Source organism: Equus asinus, chromosome 16, assembly GCF_041296235.1.
Source record: "Equus asinus isolate D_3611 breed Donkey chromosome 16, EquAss-T2T_v2, whole genome shotgun sequence".
Classification (NCBI taxonomy): Eukaryota; Metazoa; Chordata; class Mammalia; order Perissodactyla; family Equidae; genus Equus; species Equus asinus.
Window position 1 is genome coordinate 47,492,190 of NC_091805.1, and position 10,200 is coordinate 47,502,389.

A 10,200-nucleotide genomic window follows, 5' to 3' on the forward strand; every position below is an offset into this window, starting at 1 on the left:
TCTCCCATTAAATAGGGTTTAATTTATATTTCCACTCTGCCCCCCTTTTGCCCGGTGTTTGTATTAGTTAATTCTGTTATCAGACTTCTTGCCTCCATTCAACTAGAGAATAAACCCACAGCGCAAACATGTGTTGGCTGAATTGATGAATACAGGAAACGTTGGCAATCAGCAACCGAAAACATGTTGGTAGGGCAGAACAGAACAGGGCCCATTCAGAACAGGGCCAAGCCTCCAAAATGTATCTTCAAGGAAGGCTGTTAGAGTTGAAGTAGAGAAGGTGTGTGAGGGCAATATGCCAAGGGAAGCTTATCAGAGTCAGGGCAACCAAGCTGGGCCTCCAGGTGCCAGAGATACCCAGTAGTCAGCGGTCCTGGGAAGATGTCTGCTCATCGGAGAGGATGTGGACTTCATTTGAGTGGAGACTGATTGAAGATTAACCAGCTCCACAGCTTCATGGGCCATGCTGCCTCAGGACATGAGAAAATGAAGGTAGTTTATAACTGTGCTTCCCTCCTTCTCTCTCCAGTAATTAATAGAGCTGAGCACAGGTTCCAACTCTAGCCTTGCCCCAAGTCAGGCGAAGGAGAGGGTGAGAGAGAGGGGAGACCCCTAACCATGCACCCGATGTGCAAGAGAATGGGACGCCTCCTGCATGTGGCGATGAGGGGAGGCCAGTCCTTTGGGTCTGTGAAGGGCAAGAGAGGGTAAGCCTTGGGGCAGAGGAAAACATGTCCCCCAACCCATATTCTGCCACAATTCCTTCTCAGACACAAAACTACCTCACTTCTCCTTCGTTCCTGATGGACTTTTCCCTTCCATCCTCTTGTTAATTCTTTTTCTCCTCTTCTTCCTCATTCTTTCCCATATCTGAGTCACTTTAGGTCACCCTGTCCTTAGTAATTGTCTCAATGACAACAGCTTCCTTCTTCCAGGCTAACGTTTACAAACATAATTTATTTCCCTAGAGTAAGTATGTTGTTATCCCCAAGACAAATACCAGGAAAGTCATGTAAGCGGGCTGTTTTTCATCACATAGATTTGGGAATGAAGGAATTGGGGCTTGAATGTCCTTGCTTTGACTGCGCCTCTGCCCTCCCGAAAGGTTGGGGTGCGAATGCAAAAATGTACCATTTTGTTACTTTGGCTTTGAACAGCCTCCACGGGAAATTATCACTGTTTTCTTTAACCCGCCTTTGGTGGACAACTTTCCTGGAAAGCTAATACCTAAGGTCAGGGGCCAGGAGGGTGACTGTCCCTGCAGGTTTCTCTGTTCAGGGAGACGCCGTCCTGCGGCACTCTCCAGCTCTCTGCTTTTCCTCCATGATCTCCAAGGACCCTTCGGATGTTTATTCACTTCACCTCGTAGGCGCACCACAGGAGGAAGACGTGGTGTCAGCAGACCCGAGAATCCAGTCCACGTGATAATCATATTTCTCACGGTAAATTTAAAACTTGGAATGTGGCTTAGGAGAGAATGGGGAAAATGATATAAGACTGGAGACAGCACTACATACTCCGTCTCATGTTCCCTGGCCCCCACCCTGTAGCCACCAGTCCACATATTTTTATCGAAATGAATAAATGGACAGCCCTAAAGGGTAAAAATCAAAGGCATAGAAGAGCAACCCTTGGCCAGAGGGGAGCAGCTGGGAGTGGGCAGAAGCTTTGCAGAGAGGTCGCGGAAGGATTTAGGGGTCGGTTGTGTGTTGAAGCCTCAGGCTTTTCGAAGCCCTAACTCAGGGAGCCTCGTCCTTCTATGCCATTGTCAACTTGCCCAAATCACTGCCTGTGGTTATAGACTGAATTCAGCAATCTCACTTCAGTAATTTATAGTCTACTTACTTTTCCCTAGTATGCATGAGTAATCAAATCAATTAACTCCTGGAACTTAATAAAAAGAAAAGAAGTCCCTCTTGGGGAACAGGGATCAGATGGAAGGACGGGGAGACAGCCATCATCTGGTTCTTGTTTCCCCACCCCTGTTCCCGGCATACTCCTCCTAGGGTTGGGGATTATTGCACATGAATTGGTGAGCAACTTCCTATCTTTGTTGTTTAGGGGGAAAACCTCCAAAATAGGGTTGGGTCTATAGGTGTCCGTCTGATGAAAAGAAAGCAACATAAGTGACAGCAACCCAAGTCTGAGAACAGGACTCAAATCTTTAAGAGTGCGCTATTTTCCATAACTGTCCATTAATAAGTCACATTCCCATGGTCTGGCTCCCTCATGAAAGCTATGATATCAGAAGTAGGAGGCTTATCTTTCATTAGCTATTGTCTCCTGATATCCAAGCAGAAGAGATGTCTACTTACTGTTAACTCAACTACTTTCTCCTACTTAGGGAAATAAATTAATAAGTCAAAATATTTTTCTCATGGTTGACCAACATAAAGCTTTCTTTTAATTTGTGATACATTAAAATTATTTAAATTTTTCCCTAAGCAAATAGTTGAGAAATCAAATAGTGCAAAAAGGTGTTTATAATGAAATGCCATTAAGCCCTTGCCCCTCCACCCGTGTGCTCTCCAGAGGCAGCCACTTTTAACGGTTTGTGTTTTTAATTCTCAGGATGGTTTCATCCATACCGCTAGATCATTGAATTGTCACCGTTAGACATCACCTGTTAACTCCAGTTAAGGTAGGCAATGTTTTAGCTCTGTATACCTTCTCAGCCCTTCTTCCTTCCCACAACATAGTGACATAACTATTTTTTAATTTATCTTACTTTAGTAAAAATATGTAAACCCCTCTTTCTTGTTTTGTCAACTCTGATTTCTCACTTTCTAAGTTAAGGATATCAGATAGACCTCTGCTCCTCTGCTGTTCTCTCGGCCACAGTCAGCTGTGCTTTCTCTTTAGCATTTCCAAGATTGATAACATTCTGTTTTATAACTATTATTGTCTGCCATAATTTGTCAATAGCTTTATTCCATAAGTTAAAAATCAATAAACAAAACAGACTTGAATCAATGAAAAAATATATGTTCTTGAATAGCAAGACTTGACATCACAAAGATCTTTTCTTCTTAAGTTAGTCTGTAAATTTAATATAATACAATAAAAACACTGCAGGCTTTTTTTTTTCTGGAGGTAGGTAAGTTGATTATAAAGTCCATTCGGAGGAAAAAAAAAAAAACGAACAAGAAGAGCTAGAAAAACTCTAAGAAGAAGAGCAATGGGGCCGGGTTGAGGGCCTAGAACTCCCAGATATTAGAGCACACAATGAAGCTTCTCTAAGTCACAACGAAAACAGGAAAGTATTTGCCCATGAACAGACAGAATGATGGAAAAAGATTTTATAAAATCCAGCCACATTCAATTGCATATGGAAATTTAGCATACGAATAAAGAAAAATTCTGTTATTAGGTGCATGCACACTTAGGATTATGCCTTGTTGGTAAATGGACCTTCCTATCATTATGAAGTATCCCTCTTTATCTTTGGTAATGCTTCTTGTCTTAAACTGTACTTGGTCTGAGATTAATACAGCCACATCAGATTTCTTATGATCACTGTGTGCATAGTATACCCTTTTCCATCCTTTTGCTTTTAACCTATTGGGACTTCAAATTTAAAGTGCATCTCTCTTTGATCTTGTCATCATTTGCGCTGGGGGGTGTTGACTGCAATTTCAGGTATTTGGGGTTTCCTTTGGATTCTACTCTGATAAGTTTCCAGAATCCAATCACTATGAGAAGGCACAGAACTCGATGATTTCTCTGCTTACCAGCCCCTCCTCCACTGGAAAAATTTGAGTAAAAATCCCACTCCTAGGAATCTGTACTAAATATACACTGGCAAAAATACCAAAAGATGTATGCACAAGATACATGTTGTAGTGCTATTGGTAATAGTAGAAGACTAAAAGCAACCTTAATGTCCATCAAAAGGGAACTGTCCTATAAACTATGGTGCATCCACACAACAGAGCATTGTTCAGCTACAAAAAGGAATGATCCAGGAGTGGAATGATTGGGTTGTATGATAAGTGTATGTTTAATTTTTGAATAAACCAACAAGATATGTCCACACAAATGCTGGCACGTGAATGTTCATAACAGCTTTATGTGTAATAGCCAAAAACTGGAGATAACCCAAATATCCATAAGTGGGTGATTGATTAAAAAATGTGGTATATCCATTCAAAGGAATACTGCTCAGCAATAAAAAGGAACAAACTACTGATACATGCAACAGCATGGATGAATCTTAAAATCATGGTGCAGAGTGAAAGAAGCCAGAGAAAAAGAATGCATATTATATGATTCAATTTACATAAAATTCTAGAAAGTGAAATCAAATCTATAATGAGAGAAAGCAGATCAGAAATTGGCCAGAGACAAGGGTAGACGGAGGAATGAATTACAAAGAGGCACCAGGAAACTTCTGGGAGTAGCAGAAGTGCTTGTTATGTCGGTCGTGGTGTAGATATACACCAAAATGGATAAAATTTACAGTTCAAACATTTGCAGTTTATTACTATGCTTCAATTATATCTTTAAAAAATATTTTTAAAAGAAATGTGACTATTTCTACATGTTGTTATGGAGTTATTTCCAGGAAATAGTAAATGAAAACATAATATGTGAAGAAGTATATATGGTATGCCACCATTTAAGGAATTGAAAGATATGCTATCTATCTATATTTCTCTCTATATATTTTCTTTTATATATATTTTCTTACATAAAAAAGTAGAGGATAAACCATAAAAACAAGTTTTCTGTGGGGAGAGGGACGAAATAGAGTGGAGGTAGTGATAGGGATACAAAGTTGATTCTTTAAATATATCCAATGCTATAGATATGGCTTTTGAAACATGTAAATAGTCTACATAATTCTAAAACAAAGTTAAATTTAAAGCAGCAATTCTGGAGAACTGAAAGCAAAATGAAACAAATGATCCAACTATAAATCCAGTTGGTGGTATTACCACACAGAGAGAAACTATTTCAAGTAAATTTAACATAGCTTTGTCTCTCTAGTGGTATATACTCTAAGATGAAAAGAATTGCCAGAAAAAAAATCTTAGATTGTTTCAGTGATATTTCTCACAGTAATGCTGGTCCTGTTATTCTAAGATTTTATTGTGTTTTTATGTAGGATAAGGCAAATAAATAAGTAATTGTATTGGTGTCATTGAGAACTCGTATATTCAGCTTGGGAGAAAGGAGATAGAGATACAAAATAAAAAAGAGCAACTAAAAGCCCTGTAGTCCTGAATTTGAATCAGAAGTAATGATTTATCCTAAAGCAAAACAAGCAAACAAAAATATTTCCTAGCTCTTTAAATTGAAAAAGTGTAGTAACAATGACCAAGCCAGTAGTGATGACAATCCCTATGTCCAAATTGTGGTCTGTAAACACCACTGGCACTAAAGAGAGCTAGAGCATGTTGGAGAAATGGCTGGTTCAAGATCTGGAACATCTAGTCATATCAAAAGCAAGAATATTATGAAACAGACTGAGATCATGTCGAAAGGATCTAGAAGCCAACCTGAAAAGGCTCTCGTTGGCCAAGGATAGGACAACGTGAGCATTAATAAGGACAATAACTGCCATGGATAAAAATATACCAACTACTTTAAATCCATGATTTTATAAACATATAAAAAGCACATTGAAAAATCTTATTAGTCATCTTTGTAGGATGCTAGATAATTAGCTCATTAAAAAAACTTGGTAAATAAAGTGAAAGAAACAACAATTTATCCGGTCTTTTCTGTTTGAGCTACACCTCAGGTTAGCCAAACAGTTGACCATAAGAAGTTTCCCTTTATAGAAGTGTCCCAAATAATAAATGAAGAAGGAGTCATAGAATTAGAACACCATATTACAATCGCTAATGAATTGACGGATCTAGGCCATGGCCACCAAAGGCTGCTAATATCATAAAAAGAGACCAATTAAACGTTTGGGAAGTACATACCACTGTCTGCGAAGCAGACTTGCCAAAAATTGAAACCTGAATCTGGTCAAGCTTCTGGATCTACTTATCAATTTATAGAAAATGCAAGGGACAAGTTACCACAACAGAGATTTAATTAGATAAATTCAGATCATGAGAAACTCAATAGGAAAAACAATTTGGTTCCTACAAAAAAAAAAATGAATTTTTAAAAATGCAAGGATGGAGGGAGATCCTACAGATTAAAGAGATTTAAGAGGCATATCAACCAATGTATAGAACCCATTTGTAAAAGCATTTATCATGTAGAGCTAAAAACTGAACTATTTATGAATATAATGATATAATGACTTGGATATATTTCCAAATAATACAGGAGGTGGGGAGAGAAAGTAAGCGGGAAATATAAACGAAACAAAATTGGCCATGAGATGGATCACCAGTGAGGCTGGAAGATGATAGGGGTTCATTGTACTATACAATATTTTTGTATGTGTTCTGGATTTTTCATGATAAAAAGTGAAAAACAAAATATAAACAACATTTACATTTTATAACCATGCAAATATTATTCCCAGCAAAACTGAGTAGTAGTTCCAAGTCTCTCTGTCTCTCAAATGTTTCCAATATCAAACAAATATAATAGATGCAAACATAAATACAAACAAACATAAATAGATACTCCTTTCTTACAATATACTAATTGTTCAATATTTTGTTACATTTTGTTGTTTCATATCTGGGCCATGCCTTTCTTATATATTACACCTTTCCAAATAGATTCCAGTTCTCTTCTTGAAGTCTACTGACTTGTTCACATTTGGACAGGTTGCTTCATATTTGAACTGACATTTTTATGAAGCTTTGTATTTTTTCTAGTGTTTCTAATGACATTTCTGATTTCTTTAGCATAGCCTCAAGTTTACTTTTCCCCAGATATCAAGTATATTGAGTACCTTTTATAATCAGAGATCTCCATCCTGATACCCTCCATTTTTCTGCTCCAAACTGGACTATTTATTTGCTCTCTAGATTAGCTGTACCATTGTCATCTGGACTTAGTTTCTTTGCTCTCCTAAATAAGATTTACTCCCTTTTTCATAGTATTTTGTTTTTTGATTTAGGCCCTCATTTTTCCTGCAGTATGTATTCAAATAATTTACTAAGAACGGATGTGTGGAAGGCAGAATTTCTGATGTTTAAAAAAGGTTTCATTCTGTCTTTACACTTGATTGATAACTTGGCTGGGTATAAAATTCTAATTTCAAAGTCATTTTTCCTTCAGTCTTTGAAGGTATTGCTTTATTTTCTTTTGACATAACATATTGCTAATATCAATACAAATCTTGTTCTTTTATAGGAAGTCTTTTTTTCCCCCTGAAAACTCTTAGGATATTCTCTGTATCTTTGAAGATCTAAAATCTCTCAATAACATGCTAAGGGAGATTTTCTGCATTTATCTTGCTCAACATTTAATAACATGATAATTACAATGAAATAAAATTTACCAAGCACTTCTTATATGTCAGGAATTGTTGAAAGTACTTTATATGTATTATCACAACTCTGTGAGGTAAGTACAATTATTTCTCCCACTTAACATATGAGAAAATGGAAGCAGAAAGAGGCTATATAACAAGGTCCTTTCAATTCAAATAACAATGTATCCTTTCACCTATAGAAAATTTGATTGTGTTACTTCTTCATAATTTTCTCCCCTCCATTTGTTTTATTTTTTATTTCTAGAATTACTACTTTGATATCCTGAAATGAATTTCCATATTAGTTATCATATATATCTCTTATATTTTTCATATTTTCATTCATTGTCATGAGAGATTTATTTTATTCTCTAAACTTTCTATTTATTTTTCCTTCAGGAATTATATTGTTTTACGCTAAAAAGTTATGTTGTTTTCTGATTTTCCTTATTCCAATATTTTCCTGTTCTTTTAATGAATACAATATCTTTATTAATATAATCTGTCAAGGGTACTACTCAGAAATATTTTAAAAGTTGTTATTATTTTCTGAATTATCTTTGTTAATTCCAGTGTCAGATTTATTTATCTTAGTGTTTCTCTTTTATGTTGTAGATGTCCTTCAGATACCTGTTGGTATTTGGTTGTATGTATATATTTTCACATGAGGAAATAAGAAAGTTAACCATGAGCTCTGCAAATGTGGGTGAAATTGGTCGATGCTGGGCTTTATTTCAGGATAAAGTAGTGGGAATTTAATATTATACTAAATTTGAACTATTTGGCCTCATAAAAGCCCAAATAAGGAGGATTTACCTTGACTACGAGCACTTATGCTAGGGAGTTCTTTTCTAAAGAAATTGAGAAGAATCCTATTTTTTGCCTAAAAGTAGATGCCTATCTGCCTTTTCACAAGGAGTAAGAGTGAGGGTGGGAATGGCAGACAAGTTCATCTATTCCATAAATAAATCTTCAAATACTTCCTCATGGGGCATGACCAGTGGCTGAGTGGTTAAGTTCCTGCACTCCTTTTGGCGGCCCGGGGTTTCGCCATTCGGATCCTGGCCACAGATCTAGCACCGCTCATCAAACCATGCTGAGGTGGTGTCCCACATATCTCAACCAGAAGTACCTGCAACTGGGTACTGGGGGGCTTTGCAGAGAAAGGAGAAAAAAAAAAAGATGGGCAACAGATGTTAGCTCAGGTGCCAATTAAAAAAATGAATACTTCCTCGATTTCCAACCCCAATTCTCACACCCAGCCTTCGTGGTACCTGCCATCCATGACCTGAAACTCTCAGGATTTGCTGGACACGTCCTCTGATGAAGTCCCCTCAGCATGTGGTTTAGTCTGGGGCTTCCCCAGTTCTGCTCCTCTGTCAACATACTCCCACATTCTCTCAAAAATGTGTTGAGATAGTTCTTTTGCTAATACCTTGCCATTTTCTTCATTGTTCTGAGCTTATACCTATTTTTATTCCTGTACTATAATTCTAATGAGGTCTTGGAGGGGAGCAGACATCAAATGGGATCAGTCTTCCCTCTTGAAGTGGTTGCTCTATGACTTATTCTCCATAGCTGCACTTTAAACATGATTTTATTCGGTTTTTTTCTTAAGCAAGTAGAAAAAAATTCTGTAGAGAATAGTATCCACTTAGAGACCAAAATCTCCCTTACTTTTTAAAATTCTAGCCCCCAAGTGTAGATAACCCCTATTAGAATGGTAAGAAATATCTCCTACATTTACTAAGATGTGAGGCTCTCCAAAGTGTAGGACTTAAGATCCCCCACTCACTGGATGGTGGGAAGGAAGGAAGGGGGAGGGGCAGGAAAGAGGAGTGATAGCTTCGTTAATGCATCTTCCTCCCAGTAGTTGGGAGTGGGGGGGTGGGGTAAGAAGTCTTGGCTCCTCAGTCTGCCTGCAGCATCCCAGGACTCAGTCACACTCAGACTTAGGATCACATTTGTCAATTTGAAAATCTATTTAGCATAGTTTAGGTAGTCCTCCAACTTGAAGGTATCAATATGGGAAAGATATTGATTTGTTTCTGGTATGAATCTGTTAGCAAGGTAGATGAAGCAACAACCCAGTCTAGAAGATGATTTTTTTTAATAAGTGATGAGGGCTCAGTGAGCCTAGGAGTCGAAAGAAAGATTTCTTGGACTCTCAAGTTGTGGTAGTAATGCTCCTTTATTCAGAGAATAGCACGGAGTAGCATGGGGACAGGACCCATGGGCAGTGAATTGCTGCAAACATGGGTTGAGGGTAGGGCTAAATTTATGAGGCATAAGTATGTGAGCTATCTCTTTACAAGACAAAGGAAAGATTATATAAAAATGTCGTAAGGGCCGGCCCTGTGACCCAGTGGTTAGGTTTGCGCACTCCGCTTTGGCGGCCCAGGGTTTCGCCAGTTCGGATCCTGGGTGCCGACATGGCACCGCTCATCAAGCTGTGCTGAGGCAGCGTCCCACATAGCACAACTAGAAGGACCCACAACTAAAACTATACAGCTATGTACTGGGGGGCTTTGGGGAGAAAAAGGAAAAAAATAATAAATAAAATCTTTAAAAAAAATGTCGTTAAAATGGTATCAGTGTAGGTGGGGTCTGGTTATCAGGTGGTCGTATAACTTTGGATATGAATCAGATTGGATCAGGTCAGGACATCCTATGCTTCCCGGAGGATGATGTAGGGCAGGACGCCTTGGACTTCTCTCCCTGGGGCAACCTTGATCCTCATCAATAAGTATATCCAAAATAAGCTTATGAAAAAAATAAAGTTACTTTTACATGGCTTCTTATTATCA